The sequence below is a fragment of the Heptranchias perlo genome, chromosome 15 (assembly GCF_035084215.1).
Source record: "Heptranchias perlo isolate sHepPer1 chromosome 15, sHepPer1.hap1, whole genome shotgun sequence".
Lineage (NCBI taxonomy): Eukaryota > Metazoa > Chordata > Chondrichthyes > Hexanchiformes > Hexanchidae > Heptranchias > Heptranchias perlo.
The window spans coordinates 58,699,620-58,717,654 of record NC_090339.1 but is presented as its reverse complement, the minus strand read 5'-3'; the positions used below and the strand labels follow the sequence as shown (position 1 = coordinate 58,717,654).

At 44.0% G+C, this 18,035-nt stretch overlaps 1 protein-coding gene and 1 long non-coding RNA gene across 6 annotated transcripts in view; one reads left to right on the top strand and one right to left on the bottom strand.

The window, feature by feature from the left end:
* aff2 (AF4/FMR2 family, member 2) overlaps positions 1-18,035 on the top strand; it is a 384,792-nt gene that overhangs the window by 293,403 nt on the left and 73,354 nt on the right. The gene's annotated exons all lie outside the window — the stretch shown is intronic.
* Positions 3,893-18,035, bottom strand: part of LOC137333141 (uncharacterized) — a 42,187-nt gene continuing 28,044 nt past the window's right edge. The window contains exon 3 of the long non-coding RNA XR_010965804.1: positions 3,893-4,101. This is a non-coding gene — a long non-coding RNA (uncharacterized lncRNA). The remainder of the gene's footprint in view (positions 4,102-18,035) is intronic.

Genomic DNA, 18,035 nt, shown 5'->3' with positions numbered 1-18,035 from the left:
TAAAACTATTTGTCGAATGTATTTACAATGAATATAATTAAACAGAAGCTAAAGAAAACCACAAGTAGCCACATGTACAGTACTTGACTTACACAACTGTTAACTTATACGATACTTAAACTGTTCCAAAACAATATTAAAGAGAGTTTAAAGTTCAGACTCTTAGGACTTTTGTCTATAATTGATTAACTGAGTCTCTCATGAATGTAAGGTAGATGCTCAGTTCATGAAACCGCTTCCTCTACCATATTGTAGAAACAAGCAGGCAAACAGAAATCTGAAGAAGCAGGAGCCTAGATTTCCCAATTAGCATTATTTTAATGCTTGCATGAACCTATTTAAAATAATTTCTAAAAAAGCAAGACTTGCATTCACATAGCACCTTTCACAGCTTCAGGATGTCCCAAAGCACTCAATAGCCGATTAAGTACTTTTTTTTTGAGGTGTAGTCACTGTTGTAATGCAGGAAACACGGCAGACAATTTTTGCACAGCAAGATCCCACAAACAGCAGCGTGATAATGACCAGATAATCTGTTTTTTTTTTAGTGATGTTGGTTGAGGGATAAATGCTGGCCCAGGACACCGGGGGAAAACTCCCCAGTTCAGGGCAGCTAGGGATGGTCAATAAATGTCGGCCATGGGAATTAATTTTTTTTTAAGCGTGCTCATCGCGGCAGTGCTGCGGTGATCGACTGCAGACCGACTGTCCCCTCAAGCATGCATTCCGCAACGTGCCTTAGCAGCGCCCTGCAAAAAGGAAGAAATGGATGTATTAAGGAAATTCACTTCAAATTGTTTTCAGAGTTGTAATATAGCAGGTCAGTAATCAAATTGTACCTCATAACACGGGCTGTAAAGAATATGATTAGCGGTGACAGTGAAGACTGCTAGCTGAATTATCATTTGATGGCTTAGTCACACACACTTTCATATGGTAAGATATGAGTGCCCCAAGGTCATTACTATCAAGTAAATTAGCATATCAGGGACTTGGCTTACACAGGGTGAATTATGGTATGTATGTGATGTTCCAAAACATCTGTGCATCACATGCAATGTAAGATCAATTATTTACACACCTACTGAAGTGAATTTTAGGAAGATTTCCTTCTGTTATTCCGAGCACATAATTGCCAGACTTTTATATTAGCATTCAACACCGGTGTGTATGTGCGAGATTCTAACACTGGTTACATCTATAATAACACACTACAACTCTTGATATAATGTTTAATAAACAGATTCATTGACTTTTAGCTGAAGTGCAAGCTAATATTTTTCCTGTGTTTTGGTTTGTAGAATAATGCTAATCTCCGACCTTGAAGCCTGACAGGGTAAACAGTTAACTCCCCTGTATTGTACAACTCTGCCAGTCAACTACATCATATTAGGAAGCCCTTTACAATATGTAAGCATGAAAGTTAAATAATGGGTAAAATCAGGAGAGATGAGATATAGCAGGGAGACAAAGTGGAGAAAGAAGAATATAAAAATTACTCAAACAATCAGTAAGAGCAATTGAGCATAGCAAATCATAGAATCTTCCAGCACAGAAGGAGGCCATTCAGCCCATCGTGCCTATGCCAGCTCTTCGAAAGACCTATCCAATTGGTCCCACTCCCCCTGCTCTTTCCCCATAGCCCTGCAATATTTCCTTTTCAACCCAATTCCCTTTTGAAAGTTACTATTGAATCTGCTTCCACCACCCTTTCAGGCAGTGAATTCCAGATCGTAACAACACGCTGCATTTAAAAAAATAATTTCCTCATCTCCCCCCGATTCTTTTGCCAATTATCTTAAAAACGAAAGAAAAAATTATGTAGAATTACATAGAATGTACAGCACAGAAACAGGCAATTCGGCCCGACAGGTCCATGTCGGTGTTTATGCTCCACACAAGCCTCCTCCCACCCTGCTTCATCTAACCCTATCAGCATATCCTTCTATTCCTTTCTCCCTCATGTATTTATCCAGCTTCCCCGTAAATGCATCTATGCTATTCGCCTCAACTACTCCTTGTGGTAGCGAGTTCCACATTCGCATCACTCTCTGGGTAAAAAAATAGAGATGCATCATTTAAACAAGGAAGGTTTGACAGAAATGTTCATAGGCTAAGGGATCCATGTCTAAACTAAATACGGCCCCTTAAAAATGTTTAGGTTTAAGAGATCATTTCCCAACTTTACCCTCTCGGCGTGTGCGCTCTTGTCCGCCAAAATCGCAAACTGGAAACGTAGGCATGTGCGGTTTATAAAATCGTGTCCCAGAAAGTTCAGATTTGCTCTCTCAATGGACCAGGCTTCTTTAACCTATGTTCTCAAGAGAGAGAAAAAAAGTTGGCTCTGCGAGGGTAGAAATCATGATCGACAAGATTGACGTACGAATGCTCAGTGCGGACCTCCTACATCCCGTGTGCGTTATTTTTATGCACAGATCAACCCATTTGAAGTAGGCAGATTAATGCCTGATGTGAAAATGGGGCAGATAGGTAGAGAGGTTGAGCGTGTTAATTCACCGATCAGGAGCTCTACCCTGTGATGTCGTAAACAGGCTGGATTATATAGCAATGACTGGGAACCATTTCATCAGTGGGGCCTAAGAACAGCAAATAACAGTCAGATGACCCCACTATGATGAGGAGGAGATTGGTCAGCTCAATACACTATCGTGATTGGTACACATGAGGGTAGGCAGTATCTTTTTGTCTTTTCCCTTCCTCTCTATTGCTCTTTTTCTCTCTTGAACTTTTCTCCTCTCAATCTCCTCCTCTTTTCGTCTCTATTTCCTGTTTCTTTTTTATTTTTTTCCGCTCTTTATTTTTTTCCCTTCGTGGCTCACCTGCTTCTGCCGTGGTTTTCTTTGGTTCTACTCATAGTATCATGGTAGGTACAGCACAGGATGAGGCCATTCGGCCCATCATGCCTGTGCCGGCTCTTTGAAAGAGCTATCAAATTAGTCCCACTCCGCTGCTCTTACCCCATAGTATCATAGTAGGTAAAGCACAGGATGAGGCCATTCGGCCCATCATGCCTGTGCCAGCTCTTTAAAAGAGCTCTTACCCCATAGTATCATAGTAGGCAAAGCACAGGATGAGGCCATTCAGCTCGCTGGCGAGCAAGAGAAAAATAAAAGAATGGCATGGAGATGAGGCTTACCCAGTGTCCACGGAGCTAGTGAAAGTCCTCTATTTAATCGTCAGCACCCCCCTTCCCACCTCCACTGTTATAATGGAGGACCAGCACCTCCATAACAATTTTGCTATCTCTTGATCTCCAGCTACACAAAGCAGAAGAAACCCTCAAAGCCTGGATTTAGCGGCAAGATGCAGGCAGCGAGATTGCCATCGTGGGGTTAGGAGGGCAAAGAGATTGCAATGTCTTGTGTCATCCTCCCAGGAGAATCGGCTAAATCACGTGAGGGACCCAGGCTGGGAATGGTGAGAGGCAGTTACAGTACTTTAAGCGTCCGCGGTGGGTCAAGAATCACAGAGCTGGATCGCATCCAACTCAGAGGCCACAACAAAGGCTCAAAAAGACCTTTGTTGCGGCCAAGGGACAGATTTTTCTGTGTAACTCGTGTCTTCTCTACCGAGAACCATATGCGCATCTTAATCAGTATCGAGGCTCAAGTTTTGTTTATCTTAACCACACGTGATTATAACTAATACCATCTTTCATCAGTTGCTTTTGAAAGCAGTTTGACCACAGGCCTTATAATGAGTGCATGGGAATAGCTGCATATATGTAATTAAGTACAACAAGATGGTCTGCTACGGAGAAAGTAAGTACATTAAGTGTGAGGTTTAAAAAATGACAGCCAACATTTTTGGTGGCTGTTTTACGGTTCTGTTTATTTATTGATTTTCTGTACGTTATTAGGAGTAATAAGAGTGGACAGAATTGCAGCCTCTCCCTTTAAGATAATACACGCAGTATCCACAAGATGAATAGCGATGAGGAAGGCCATTCAGTCCAATCATAGTTCATCCAGCCTGAAGGACCCACAGTCCCTCATTGCAGCATCCAACAGTTTCTTAAATCATTCCACACCTTCGCTTCCATTACTCTAACCTGGAAGCTCATTGCTTGTGTTGATGACTCTGTGTGAAAAAGATCTGACATTAGTATTAAATAATGTAACAATCAATAACGTGAAACAATCAATAACATCAAACAATCAATAACATGAAACAATCAATAACATCTAATGATCAATCAGTAATATGAAGCAATCAGTAACATGATAATTAGTATGATGGAATATTCAATAACGTAATAATCAATAACATAATAATCAATAACATGAAACAATTAACATAATAATCAATATCATGAAACAGTAACATGCAACAATTAGTAACATGGAACATTCAATACATAAAAAATCAATAACGTAATAATCAATAACATGAAACGAATAATCAATAACGTGAAACTACCATTAACATGTAACCATCTCTATCATGAAACAATCAATAACATAACTTCCACCTTCCGCTCACCAAATCCGAGCCAAAAAATTGCTTTTCAATTTTTTTAACTTAGCTAATTCTGAAATATTTCTCTCTCAATTATTAGGGATAATTTTCAGAGCCTCATTCACTGTCGGTGCTCAAGACACCTAACTGCACTGTAAAGTTGCCTCACTTCAATTAAGAAACTAAGGGACTGAGCAATATGGTTCATGAATTACCAAAGTAACTCGCACCAGGTTTATGTTGAGATCAATTTTAGTACAGTACTCAGGTGTTTCATATTTTCTACTAAATTAGATTCAGCAGCACAGTAAGGGTGAGCCATCAGCACCTCTTAAAATTATGTATTATGGAGTTATTGGCTTCAGTAGCATAAGAAGTAAATTTTGTTTCACCACCAAGTCACCCTTCGTCTAGGCCTGAAGAGCTTGTGATGCTTCTGGATGAAGTCTTCCCATCCTCCTACCTAAAATCCCGACCGTATGAATGACCAGTAACATTGTTGTGAGGCACCTCTTGAGTTTGTGGGTGAAAGTGGAGATTGATGCTGCAACTCAGTTTACCAATCCGAGGTCGTGTGATGGTAAAACATGTTACTGCTTCAATTTGATTTGCCTGAGTCAGGAACCTTTACTTTTAGATTGCTTTCAAAACACAGCTTTATAGAGAAGGCTCAAATCCAAGAGAGGCAAGCACTAAATTTAATACTGAGCTGGAGACTGTCAACGGATTTGGAGATATTAGGATAAATTTAGTGAGGGTCCGCTCCTGGATTACAGCATCGCTCGACGGGAGGGCTGACTGCAGAATCCCCAATCCTGGGTTTGGGCCTTCTCATTGCCGGACCTCGGATTGGTAAACTGGGTTAGAGCATCGATCTCCATTTTGACCCACAAACTCAAGAGGTGCCTCACAGCAATGTCTCTGGACAATTCTACGGTCAGGATTTTAGGTAGGACGATGGGAAGACTTCATCCAGAAGCATCACAAGCTCTTCAGGCCTAGACGAAGGGTGACTTGGTGATGAAGTAAAATTTACTTCTTTACTGTATTGAATCCATTAACTCCATAATACATAATTTTAAGAGGTGCTGAAAGCTTCCCCTCACTGTGCTGCTGAATTTAATGTAACACAAAATATGAAACACCTGAGTACTGTACTAAAACTGATCTCGACATAAACCTGGCGTGAGTTACTTTGGTAATTCATGAACTATGTTGCTCAGCCCCTATAGTTACCGCAAATTGGACATGGTGACCCACCGATTTTCTGGTCTGGCTTCTGTTGAGCATCGCCAGTGGATCTCCACAAAATTTACCCTAATATCTACACGGAATTACGTAGAACGTACAACATGGAAACAGGCCGTTTGTTCCAACCAGTCGGTGATGCTGCTTATCCTCCACACGAGCACTAGTCCTAACCCCACATTCCCCGCCATGTTCCCATATTCCTTTAGTCCCCTTTTCCTTCGCTCACCGATCTAACTAATTCTTAAATGTTGACATGGTCACTGCTTTAATCACTAACTCAGGTGACACAGTCCACAGTCTTGACAATACTCGGTGTGAAAAAGTTTGTTCTGCTTTCTGACCTACCTCTGAAGCACTAACAAATTATCACTGTCATTTTGTACCATGGAATTCAGTGAATTGCAATTCAACATCAAGAATGAAAACCCGAATCCTTAAAATGTTGCATTTTTCAAGCAAAGGAGCAGTTGTTTTTTTTTGGGGTGGGGAACTTGCAAAGTTGGTGAGACAACTTTAGGACAGGAAAGTGAAGGGCAGTAAAGATTTATTTTGTTAAAGGAAAGGGTCATGTGTTACTTTACTGATGCCCATTAATCTATCAGACAGACAGGGATTTGGCAGGAGAAGGAAACATGGCCAGGAATTTGGCAGCGGTCTCCAAGCACAGCTGTCTCACTTGTGGGTGTTGGTATTTTAGGACTTGGCAACGGAACATATGTAAAGAATGGCAGTTTTATATGAAGCATTTATTCAACATGGACTTAAAAGTAAAGCCACATAAAATGGTAATCAACAGTGATTACTCAGGGGTACAACACTATAACTACAAGGCTTTTCCCCGTTTGTCTCAAAATGAGTGCTTGTTTCACATGTGTTCTTTCCCCACAGAAGTTTATATTTCAAAAACCTCGCTATGAGTGAGGTGTTAGGTGGGGTGTAGTGGGGTACGGTTAACAGCGACGCTGAGCGCCACACTGTTGCAATCTGTTTTCGCAAAAGCAGTAACTGGGGGCCCAGTTTAATAGGATAGGGTGAGATGAAGAGGGGTGGGAGGAGGCGCGTGTGGAGCATAGACCAGTCGGGCTGAATGGCCTGTTTCTGTGCTGGAAATTCTATGTAATAAATTACAGGGTTCGTTTTGCAAATGGACGCTTCCAGCATAGAGTTTCACCCACTTAAGTACACATCGGGAACTTGGAGTTACATTCCGCACAGGTTCCTGTCCGTTCGTTTAATCTGCTCGGTAGTTATGGGCCTGGAACAACAACAACAACTTGCATATTAACAACAACTAGCACCTTTAACATCTCAAAATGTCCCAAGGCGCTTCACAGGAGAGATTATCAGACAAAATTTGAGACAGAGCCTCATAAGGAGATATTAGGACAGATGAGGTAGGTTTTAAGGAGGGTCTTAAAGGAGGAGAGGGAGGCAGAGAGGGTTAGGGAGGGAATTCCAAATCTTAGGGTCTGGGCAGCTGAAGGCACGGCCACCAATGGTGGAGTGATGAAAATCGGGAATGCGTAAGAGGCCAGAATTGGAGGAGCGCAGAGATCACGGAGGGTTGTAGGGCCGGAGGAGATTAAAGAGATAGGGTGAGGTGCCAGTGGGCAAAGGTCCATGCCGGGAGGGCAAATTTATAAAAAGGACCACGTAGGTATAGGTTTCGCAATGCATCTGTTATGCAGCAGGTGTCACATTTTGTCAGGCCAGGTAAGACGCAGCTCCTTCTTAGCAGCAGAATAATACTTTGGGTGTATTGTAGTAATAATGAAACAGCTCTTCTTGCTCCTCCCGGCTCCACAATAAGTTAAGTAATGAAAGTAAGACATATCTTCTGGGGACAGCCTCCGGAGGTTCCTTTAAGGACCGCTGTTTTGATTGCCAAGCGCCTGAGAATACTGACTGCAGCACCGTCATGCGCAACCCAATTTTGCAAAAGGGGCGTCAAACAAATATTCGGCCCCCTATTTGCATGTGCAAAAGGCCTAACACCTGTTTCACGCATGCGCTTTTGACGTCTATGGAGAAGCCTTTACCAATATGGCGGGTGGCGCACTTTTGGCGCGGAATGAGCGCGCGCTCACGCCGCCCACCATATTGGACCCTTGGGCCTTCGTTTTACGTGCGATTTGATTTCTAGGCCAAGGATTTGGAGCTCAATACGTTGGGTTTCGGGGAGCCAGTGGAGGCCACTGAGGACGAGAGCGGGACAGGATGTGGGTGGTGGGGTTTCATTTTTTTTTTATTCGTTCATGGGATGTGGGCGTCGCTGGTGAGGCCAGCACATTTATTGCCCATCCCTAATTGCCCTCGAGAAGGTGGTGGTGAGCCGCCTTCTTGAACCGCTGCAGTACTGCATTTGCGTTACAGTATGCGTAGAACGAATCTCAGGAAGTTGGAGAAGTCGAGTCTGGAAGCCAGCAAGGAAGGTGTTGGAGAGGCAGAGCCTAGAGGCAATGAATAATTACCTCCAAATTCCATAATTAGGGTTGAATCCAATAAAGCTCAGAAATACCATCAGCATACTGCAGTTCTGGTGTGATGGAGCTGCTTTTCCCATGTGTCGTAGGAAGCATGCCATCTCTCTATACTGACCAGCTGTATTGGCATTGGATGCAACCCCGCTTTAAACTATGTTCTGTGGGAAGAAAGTCATTGAGGATAGGAACATAGGAACAGGAGGAGGCCATTCAGCCCCTTGAGGCTGCTCCGCCATTCAATTAGATCATGGTCAATCTGTACCTCAACTCCATTTACCCGCTATAGCTCCATATCCCTGGACACCCTTACCTAACAATAACCTAACCATCTCAGTCTTGAAAGCTCCAATTGACCCCCAGACAACCACAGCCTTTTAGGGGAGAGAGTTCCAAATTTCCACTACCCTTTGTGTGAAAAAGTGCTTCCTGATATCCCTCCTGAACGGCCTAGCTCTAATTTTAAGATTGTGCCCCCTTGGTCTGGATTCCCCCACCAGAGGAAATAATTTCTCCCTGTCTATCCTATCAAATTCTTTTAACATTTAAATACCTCAATCAGATCACCCCTCAATCTTCTATACTCAAGGGAATACAAGACAAATTTATGCACCCTGTCCTCATAATTTTACCCTCTGAGCCTCAGTATCGTTCCGCTGATGCAGTTAATGATGTACCTTGGCTGCTTTTGGTATGATATTGTTCCTTTGGTTTTGGTTTTGCTGACTAATCCCAAGTAATCTTCATTTTCCTCTTTACAAATAACCTTTTGTTTGTGACCCGCATAAGCTTCACCTAATTTTATTTGACCCGAATTAATTAAAAATATTAAACCCTTAAACCGTGGCCTAGTTCTAGAGTGGGCCTAGCGGAGGCCTTGCAACGGACAGCCTGCCTGCACCTCCTGGCTGGGTGGTCGACGTGTGCCAGAGTGGGTGGAGAACCAAAGGAAAACGGAAAGAAAGTAAGTCTGAGACCAGAATTAATTTTTTTATTAAATGAGAAATAGGAACATAGGGATTCCTAGCCGGGAAAAGGCCGTCCAGTTAGCTCACCTTCTGTCATCCTGGTAAAAAAAGAAAGACTTGCATTTATAAAGCGCCTTTCACAACCTCAGGACGTCCCAAAGCGCTTCACAGCCAATGAAGTATCATGGTAGTCGCATGATACAACGATAATGGAATTGTTGAATAATTGTAGCAATTCACCTCTATCAATTAATCTACAACGGACCCGGGCATGCTGCTGCCAGCTCAGAAGGATGAATAAGAGCAAAGAATGTTTACTTACTTTTCAGAATAAAAATTGGTGTCTTCTATGCCATAGGCACCAAAAAAAACCTCCACGTGTACAACTGCTTTTGCAATAATGTAACCAAGGCCACTATTTGCTTAGGTAGTAGCCTGCAGTGTAATTGAGATATGTTTCATTTCTGTTGGCTAATTAGACCAGAGAGTATTACCTTCACTGCCCGATAGACATTATTGTAATGGTTAACGCAATCTCACCCTCTACACAACTTTGGTACCATAACTTCACATATTTAAAATCATTGAAAAATGCTTTGTTTTTTTACATGCACATAAAACACTGGGGTCTTGGCTCAGACGTTTTACTCTTAAGTTCCAGGGACTTTCTGGTCTTTGAGTAATTGCTGCCATGTTCCTATTTAAACACTAAACTGTTGTCAGTATAACATCAGTTACCAGTGTAACATGCTTTAAATTGGAGAAGTGCCAATTTAGCAATTTAGCGGCTTTTCTGTTGTTGTGTTGTAGTTTGCTTTTCGGGAGGCTGGTGCCTCAGCGTTGAGATTGTGTTGTCACGGCTGCGTGCTCGTAGGCCCAGTTTCTTGTAGGTGTACAAAGCCTACAGCTGTGATAAAGGAACCGGATTTCACTTGTGGAGGAATCCAAAACTAAGGGCCGTAAATAGAAGAAAGCCACTAATAAATCCAACAGGGAATTCAGGAGAAACTTCTTTATTCAGAGAGTGGTGAGAAGGTGGAACTCTGTAGCCCATGGAGTGGTTGAGGCAAATGTCATAGATTGCAATTAAGGGCAAGCTGGATAGTCACATGAGGGAGAAAGGAATAGAAGGATACGTGGATAGGTTGAGATGAAGTAAGGTGGGAGGAGGCTCGTGCGGAGCATAAACACCGGCATGGACCTGTTGGGCCGAATGGCCAGTTCCCCAGGACACAATACGCTGATGCTAGTCTGCCAGATTCCAAGCTAAAACAAGACGGTGTCAAAGTAGCTTCAGATAATTTAATAACTGGAACAAGAGATCGGATAAAAGTATCTTACATTGTAGGGGGACACATTGGAGGTAAAATTGGTCTTGGGCGGTCGCTCAAAAATGGGCGATAGTGAATTTGGTGGCCTGTTGTACCCTTCACCCGATTATCTTCTCTGTTGACTCCAACGGGAAAGACAATCGGGCGGGGTGCAAAAAGGGCGGCCAATTTGCTATCGCCCATTTCGCACGACCGTCAATTCCTCTCCCGCTGTCTGTTCACCCAAAGCACAGAGATCGAACCCAGCCCCAAGACCGATGGGATGAAACCTCTCTACTGACCTGTAAAAGGACCAATATAAAATGAGACTCGAAACAGCTGATGGAGGGGCTGCCCCCACCCCCCCCAGTGTAAAACTGGTGTTAAACTGACTACTTCAGCGAGAAAGATTGGCCGGGGTTGATTTTAACTTTCACCACTGGGCAGGAACTGGTGGTAGCCGATCGGCCACCCATTAGACACCCCATTGGTTGGGCAGCATAAATATTTTATTTCACCTGTACTCTATTTGATGCGGGACTGTACAGAACTCGTTCTGGGTATCTCTCCTTGATAAACACCAAGAAAGCCACAATCTCCCATCATGTCCCAGATTTCACTGAAATCAGTTGGTCTGAGCCTCATTTTTACATAGAATTACTTAGAATATATAGCACAGAAACAGGCCATTTGGCCCAACAGGTCCATGCCAGTGTTTATGCTCCACATGAGCCTCCTCCCTCACTACTTCATCCAACCCTAACAGCATATCCTTCTATTCCTTTCTCCCTCGTGTGTGTATCTAGCTTCCCCTTAAATGCATCTATGCTATTCGCCTCAACTACTCCTTGTGGTAGAAAGTTCCACATTCTAATCACTCTCCGGGTAAAGAAGTTTCTCCTGAATTCCCTATTGGACTTATTAGTGTCTATCTTATATTTATGGCCCCTAGTTCTGGCCTCCCCTGCAAGTAGAAACATCTAATCTACATCTATCCTATTCATAATCTTAAAGACCTCTATCAGATCACCCTTCAGTCTTCTCTTTCCTGGAGAAAAGACCCCCAGCCTGCTCAATCTTTCCTGATAGGTATAACCTCTCAGTTCCGATATCATCCTAGTAAATCTTTTTTGCACCTTCTCCTGTGCCTCTGTATCCTTTTGATAGTGTGGAGACCAGAACTGTGCACAGTACTCCAAATGTGGCCTAACCGAGGTTCTAGACACGTTTAACGTAACTTCTCTGCTTTTCAATTCCATCCCTCTAGAAATGATCCCCAGTGCTTAGTTGTCTTTTTGATGGCCTTTGAGCTGCAAGTCCTAGCCCAACCCTCAAACCTCCTCCAACCTCACCCACCAGCCTGCACTCCCTGCTTCTCCAATTTTATTTTATATTCATTCTCGGGATGTGGGCATCGCTGGCAATGCCGGCATTTATCGCCCATCCCTAGTTGCCCTGAAAAAGTGGTGGTTGTTAAAATTGGATAGCCCGGTGGTGAAGGATGGAAGACTAGAGCCTGGTCTTCAGTTGCTTCCAAGCCTTTATTCACAGAGATTCCCCTCACAGACACCATACCTTAGATAAGCTCGCCTATAAAAAGGACACCAGAGAGAGTCCCCAATCGATAGCCAATTCTGAATACAATTAACACTATTTGATATAAATCATCCAATTAACAGCGGTGGGCCTTCTTCTTGGATCCCAGCCGTTTGATACAACCGAGTGGATTGCTTGGCCACTTCAGAAGGCAGTTAAGAGTCAACCACGTTGGTGTGGGACTGGAGTCACATATAGGCCCAGACCGGGTAAGGACGGCAGGTTTCCTTCCCTAAAGGACATTAGCAACCTGGTTGGGTTTTTAACAACAATCCGACAGCTTCGTGGTTACTTTTACTGATACCAGGTTTTTCTTTCCAGATTTTTAAAAAACTGAATTCAAATTCTCAAGCTGTCCTGGTGGGATTTGAACTCATGTTCTAACTTGGATTATTAGTCCAAGCTTCCGGATTACTAGTCCAGTAACATAACCACCACACTCCCGTACAATGTTTAGTCCCTGAGTGCTTTTCTTCACAGCGTTAAAATGCTTAAATAAGTTGGTAACTCACTGATACTTTCCACCCCTGGGCCTTTAGGCTTCTCTTAAAGCTCCTTTATTTGCAATATCATCGTCCCTCACTGTCCGATTTCACTTTAACTCTGCGGACACTATCCCAATATCATTGGGATGAGCTCCACTGTAGGTACCATGCCTTAGTTACCTCTAGACTTGACTATTCCAATGCTCTCCAGGCCGGCCTCCCATCTTCCACCCTCCATAAACTTGAGCTCATCCAAAACTCTGCTGCCCCGTATCCTAACTCTCACCAAGTTCCGTTCACCCATCACCCCTGTGCTCGCTGACCTACATTGGCTCCTGGTCCAGGAACGTCTCGCTTTTAAAATTCTCACGCTTGTTTTCGAATCCCTCTATGCCTTCGCCCCCTCCCTATCTCTGTAACCTCCTCCAGCCCTACAACCCTCCGAGATCTCTGCACTCCTCCAATTCTGGCCTCTTGCACATTCCCAATTTTAATCGCTCCACCCTTGGTGGCCGTGCCTTCAGCTGCCTAGGCCCTAAGCTCTGGAAATCCCCCCCTAAACCTCTCCGAATCTCCACCTCTCTCTCCTCCATAGAACCTATCTCTTTGACCAAGCTTTTGGTCACCTGTCCTAATATCTCCTTAGGTGGCTCGGTGTCAAATTTTGTTTGATAATCGCTCCTGTGAAGCGCCTAGGGATGTTTTATTATGCTAAAGGCACTATATAAATGCAAGTTGTTGTTGTTGTACTGAAGGATCACCTTAGCACTAAAGTCAGACACGAGGGGCACTGCCTCCCAGGACCCCCAACACGTCGGTGTTATTACGGCTGCGCTGTAGGGGTGTACCGTGAACCAACACCGCCTGTGAGGAGCGGTCCTGGGAAAATCGTGGTTGCTCACCATTGTGGGGGGCACCAGATGCCAGAACCAACCCCGGTAACACGCCCACACACCGGCAGAGTTGGAGTGGCGCTGAGTCCAACACTGACTCACTTGTCGGCAGGATGATAGCGACTGTACAGCCTGAATAAGAAAGAAGGAAACAACGTGCATTTATATAGCGCCTTTCACGACCTCAGGACGTCCCAAAGTACTTGGCATTCAACTAGATGGGCTTGCAGACCAGTAGAATATTTTAATATTTATTTGTTCCAGGGATGTGGGTGACACTGGCAAGCCAGTATGTATTGCCTGTCTACGGTGGGCATTAAGAGTCGACCACATAGTGTGAGCTGTGGACACGTGTAGGCCAGACCCGGGTAGGAATGGCAGGATTCCTTCCCCTGAAGCACATGAGTGAACCATTTTTACACCAATCCAGCAGCTTTCGTGGTCATTTTCCTGGTGCCAGTCTGCCGACGACCAGATTTATTGAAAACTTGCCACGATGGGATTTGAACTCACAGCTTTTTTGTAATTTCAAAATATACTTTATTTCATAAAATTTAAAGATACGCACAGTTCAATGTAAAAAGACACAATTTCAAGCAATGCAGTTCAAACCAATACATTGCAGATCGTAGACACTATGATCCCATTATTTCAATTCAAAGCACAGTATAGATCTCCTGATACATTTTGTACAATGCAAAGCGGGATGGCCTTGCACAGCGGCCTTTCCCCACAGAGCTTTTACATAGGCCGCACCTCACTTCAGTGCATCCCGCAGCATGCCCCTCGACCATGGAGTGTGCCAGACGGCAACACTCGGTCGTGGACAGCTCCTTCAGCTGGAAGACCAGCAGGTTTCGGGCGGACCTAAGGGCCTACCTTCACCGAGTTGATTGTCTTTCCAGCAGCAGTTGATATCTGTCTCGGTGTGCTTCCCGGGGAACAGCACAGCGTCCTGTGTTACCAAACTGTGACACCAACGCATCTCTCTCCACACCAGGAGGTGGACGACGGTCTCGACCCCGCCGCAGCCTCGAGGGCAGCTCGCGGTGGCGCTGAGTTTCCGTGCGTGTTGGAAGGACCGCGCTGGGAGGGCCCTTCTCACCACCACCCAGGCTACGTCCTTGTGCCTGTTGGTCAGTTCTGGCGACGAGACGTTCTGCCAAATGGCATCGACCGTCTGGTCGGGGAACAGCCCGATCGGATCCTTTCCCTCCCCTTTCCCTGCAGGACTCCCAGAACGTTTTGTGCCGACCACTGTCTTGCGGCCCTCTGGGTCGCCAGTACTATACCACCAACCACAAGGCATTAGGACAAGCTGTAGGGAAACCTGAATCCTGGCTCCTTTCACTGAACCAGTATCAAACCCCGATACACAACAGCACAAAGCAGCGAGCCTTCATCCATTGGAGCACACTGATGCTTTATTAGTCTGTCCTTATCTCGGACCTTACAATTCCTCATCTTTTCTCCAACTCTTACCTTGCTTTGCTTAAGTCAGAAGATAATAACCATAAGACCTACTTGGTGCGAGGACTCTATCAGCTATTAGTGCACGTCAATAAGTAATTAATTGCAGCAGTCGGCTGCTAAACAAATGCTAATTACAGGCCCCAGTAAGGCCCATCCAACAGACATTTGTTTGCTGTTGAATTAAAGAAGGTATTAGGACTGTAAAACTTATTTAACAGCTGAATGGCGAGCTGCTGAAGACTGATTAACTGCGCGTAGTCTGACTATCGAAGGTGCTCGAGCACTCAACACTCACCAGACGCGCTCCCCTCTGTTTATTAGGGGTTAAGCATAATTTGCTAAGAATTTCTGATAGTGCAGTAGAAGGAAAAGAAACACTTGCAATTATATCGCGTCTTTCACGACCTCGGGACGTCCCAAAGCACATTACAGCCAGTGCTGTACTTTTGAAGTGTAGTCACTGTTGTGATGCAGGAAACGCAGCAGCCAATTTGCACACAGCAAGGTCCTACTGACAGTAATGTGATAACGACCAGATAATTTTGTTTTCGATATGTTGGTCAAGGGACCAGGGCACCGGGGAGAACTCCCCTTTAGCGTCCACCGGAGAGTGCAGACGGGGCCTCGGTTTAACGTCTCATCCCCAAAAAATAACATCTCCGATAGTGCAGCACTCCCTCAGTACCGCACCGGGAGTGCCAGCCTAGATTCTGTGCTCAAGTTTCTGGAGTGGGACAATGAACCCGCAACTGTCCGACTCAGAGGCGAGAGTGCTACCCACTGAGCCACAGATGACACCTAAACACCAGAATGACATAAATGTGCTCACTTTCTACTCTTGGATTCGCCTGCAGCCTTTGCCATTCAGACAAGCCTGCTCCCTTGTCGAAATGAAAGCATGCGCTCGCTGAAAGGGCCTCAGTTTGTGTGCTTGCAAACTTTACTGTCACTAAGGTTCACCTCAAGAAGAGATCCTTCTCTCTAAAGGTGTTGTTGTCCTGAGAGGCTTCACTTCTTGCTAATGGGGTTCGGAGACAGAGCCTGTGCGACCGAATCCATGAGCCGTGCTCCCGTCTAGCAAGGCTCCACACCAGGAGGCCTCGCACAATTACCCAATATGTATCTTCGAGCAGTGGGCCTCCCACGGCATCCGAAAGGGTTCTTTTTAAATTCCACTGTTGCCTCTCTCTCACCGCTTGCTTTGTTTTTACAAGATCAGTTGGACGGATAAACATCTGCCATAAATTTCAACTCAATGGGATAATGTTCAACCTTTCATAATCCCCATCACAACTTTCATTACAGCTGAACACTGGTAATTGAAAGAGTCTATTAAGTCAGGTACTGATAATGGTTCCACAAGCCAGTTCAGACAGTGCACTGGAGATGAATGATTGCAAGATGACAGCTGAGTGACACATTGCTCACAGTCTAAAGACAGCAATGATAAATCTGATTACTTGTGCAGTTATTTACCTGGAACTACATCGGATTACATAGAAATTACAGCACAGGAGCAGGCCATTCGGCCCAACTGGTCTATGCTGGTGTTTATGCTCCACACGAGCCTCCTCCCACCCCTTTTCATCTCACCCTATCACCATACCCTTCCATTCCTTTCTCCCTCATGTACTTAGCTAGCTTCCCTTTAAAGCCATCTGTGCTTTCACCTCAGCTACCCCTTGTGGTAGTGAGTTCCACATTCTCACCACTCTCTGGGTAAAGAGGTTTCTCCTGAATTCTTTATTGGATTTATTAGTGACTATCTTATATTTATGGCCCCACAAGTGGAAACATCTTTTCTTTGCGTAATTGTAAACATTATTTTTAAAATGAACTATAATTAATTAAAACAATTATTTATGACAATCGTTCAATGGTGCACTTGCACTATAGTAGGAGTGTTGGTGCTAAGAACTTTTGTAGTGTAAATCTGGAGTAAGGGCTGGATCTGACTCTGGTGAAGTGGACTGTAACTCTCTACTTCAGGCTAGACTCCGACACCAGATTTACGCTATAACTTTAGTGTTGGCGCAAAGCAATTTTGCTTCGCTCTGACACTACTTTGCAGTGTTAAATACAGCCTAAATGTGAAACAAATGTATGGGTTGGGTTAAGAATCCAGGTTGGAAGATGATTGACTAAACGTCCATGGCGCAGTGAGGACTGTAAGATGCAGTGAGGGCAATATTTCAAAAGGCCTAAGAGGGTTCTAAGATGCATTGAGCCTCTAAAATGCATGAAGGCTGTAAGATGTCGTGAGGACTCTAAGCTATAGCGAGGGCTGTAAGATCCATGAGGACCATAAGATACATTGAGGACACTAAGATGAAGTGTGGGCTCTAAGCTGTATTGAGGACTATAAGAGGCAGTGAGGGCTTTAAGTTACAATGAGGACTTTAAGATGTCTTGAGGATGCTAAGATGCATTGACGCCTGTAAGATGCAGTGAAGGCTGCAAGATGCATTGAGGACTATAAGATCCATGAGAACAGTAAGATGCAGTGAGGGCAATATTTCAAAAGGCCTCCCTCTAGTTCTGATTTCCCTACAGTTTATTAAGAACTATGCATGAATAAGACAAAATATTCAGCCACGCACAGTTCACTAAGGTCAGTGAGCAGAGAAATCCAACAAAAAAGAAACAGGGACTATCCCGCCTATCGTTTATTTCTGAACAAAACCCATGTGTCAGGAACTCAGCACTCGCACAGTGTAAAAGCAGCAATTTGGGTTCAGTGTTACACAAGTGATGAAAAGGTAGAACTGAGAGGCATAGTCAAACCTTTGTGAAATTATTACTATCAGAGGCTGGCACAATAAAATCAAAATGCAAATATTCCCCATGAATTATGTTTCCGCTAACATTAAATCTACCAAATGTATACAACTTATAATTTTCTAATTAGTGAATTAATGTCATGTTTTACAAATTGCACTTAAAAATCTGGCCTTTATTTAGCAGAACTAATGAACAGTGATTTAGAGTATTTGTAGAAATACAGATAACCTTTTCGGATTGCAAATGACCTGTTTTATCTCTTGTACAATAACTACCATTTCGAGTGTGATTACAGTGTTAACAAAAAAAGAAAGAAGAT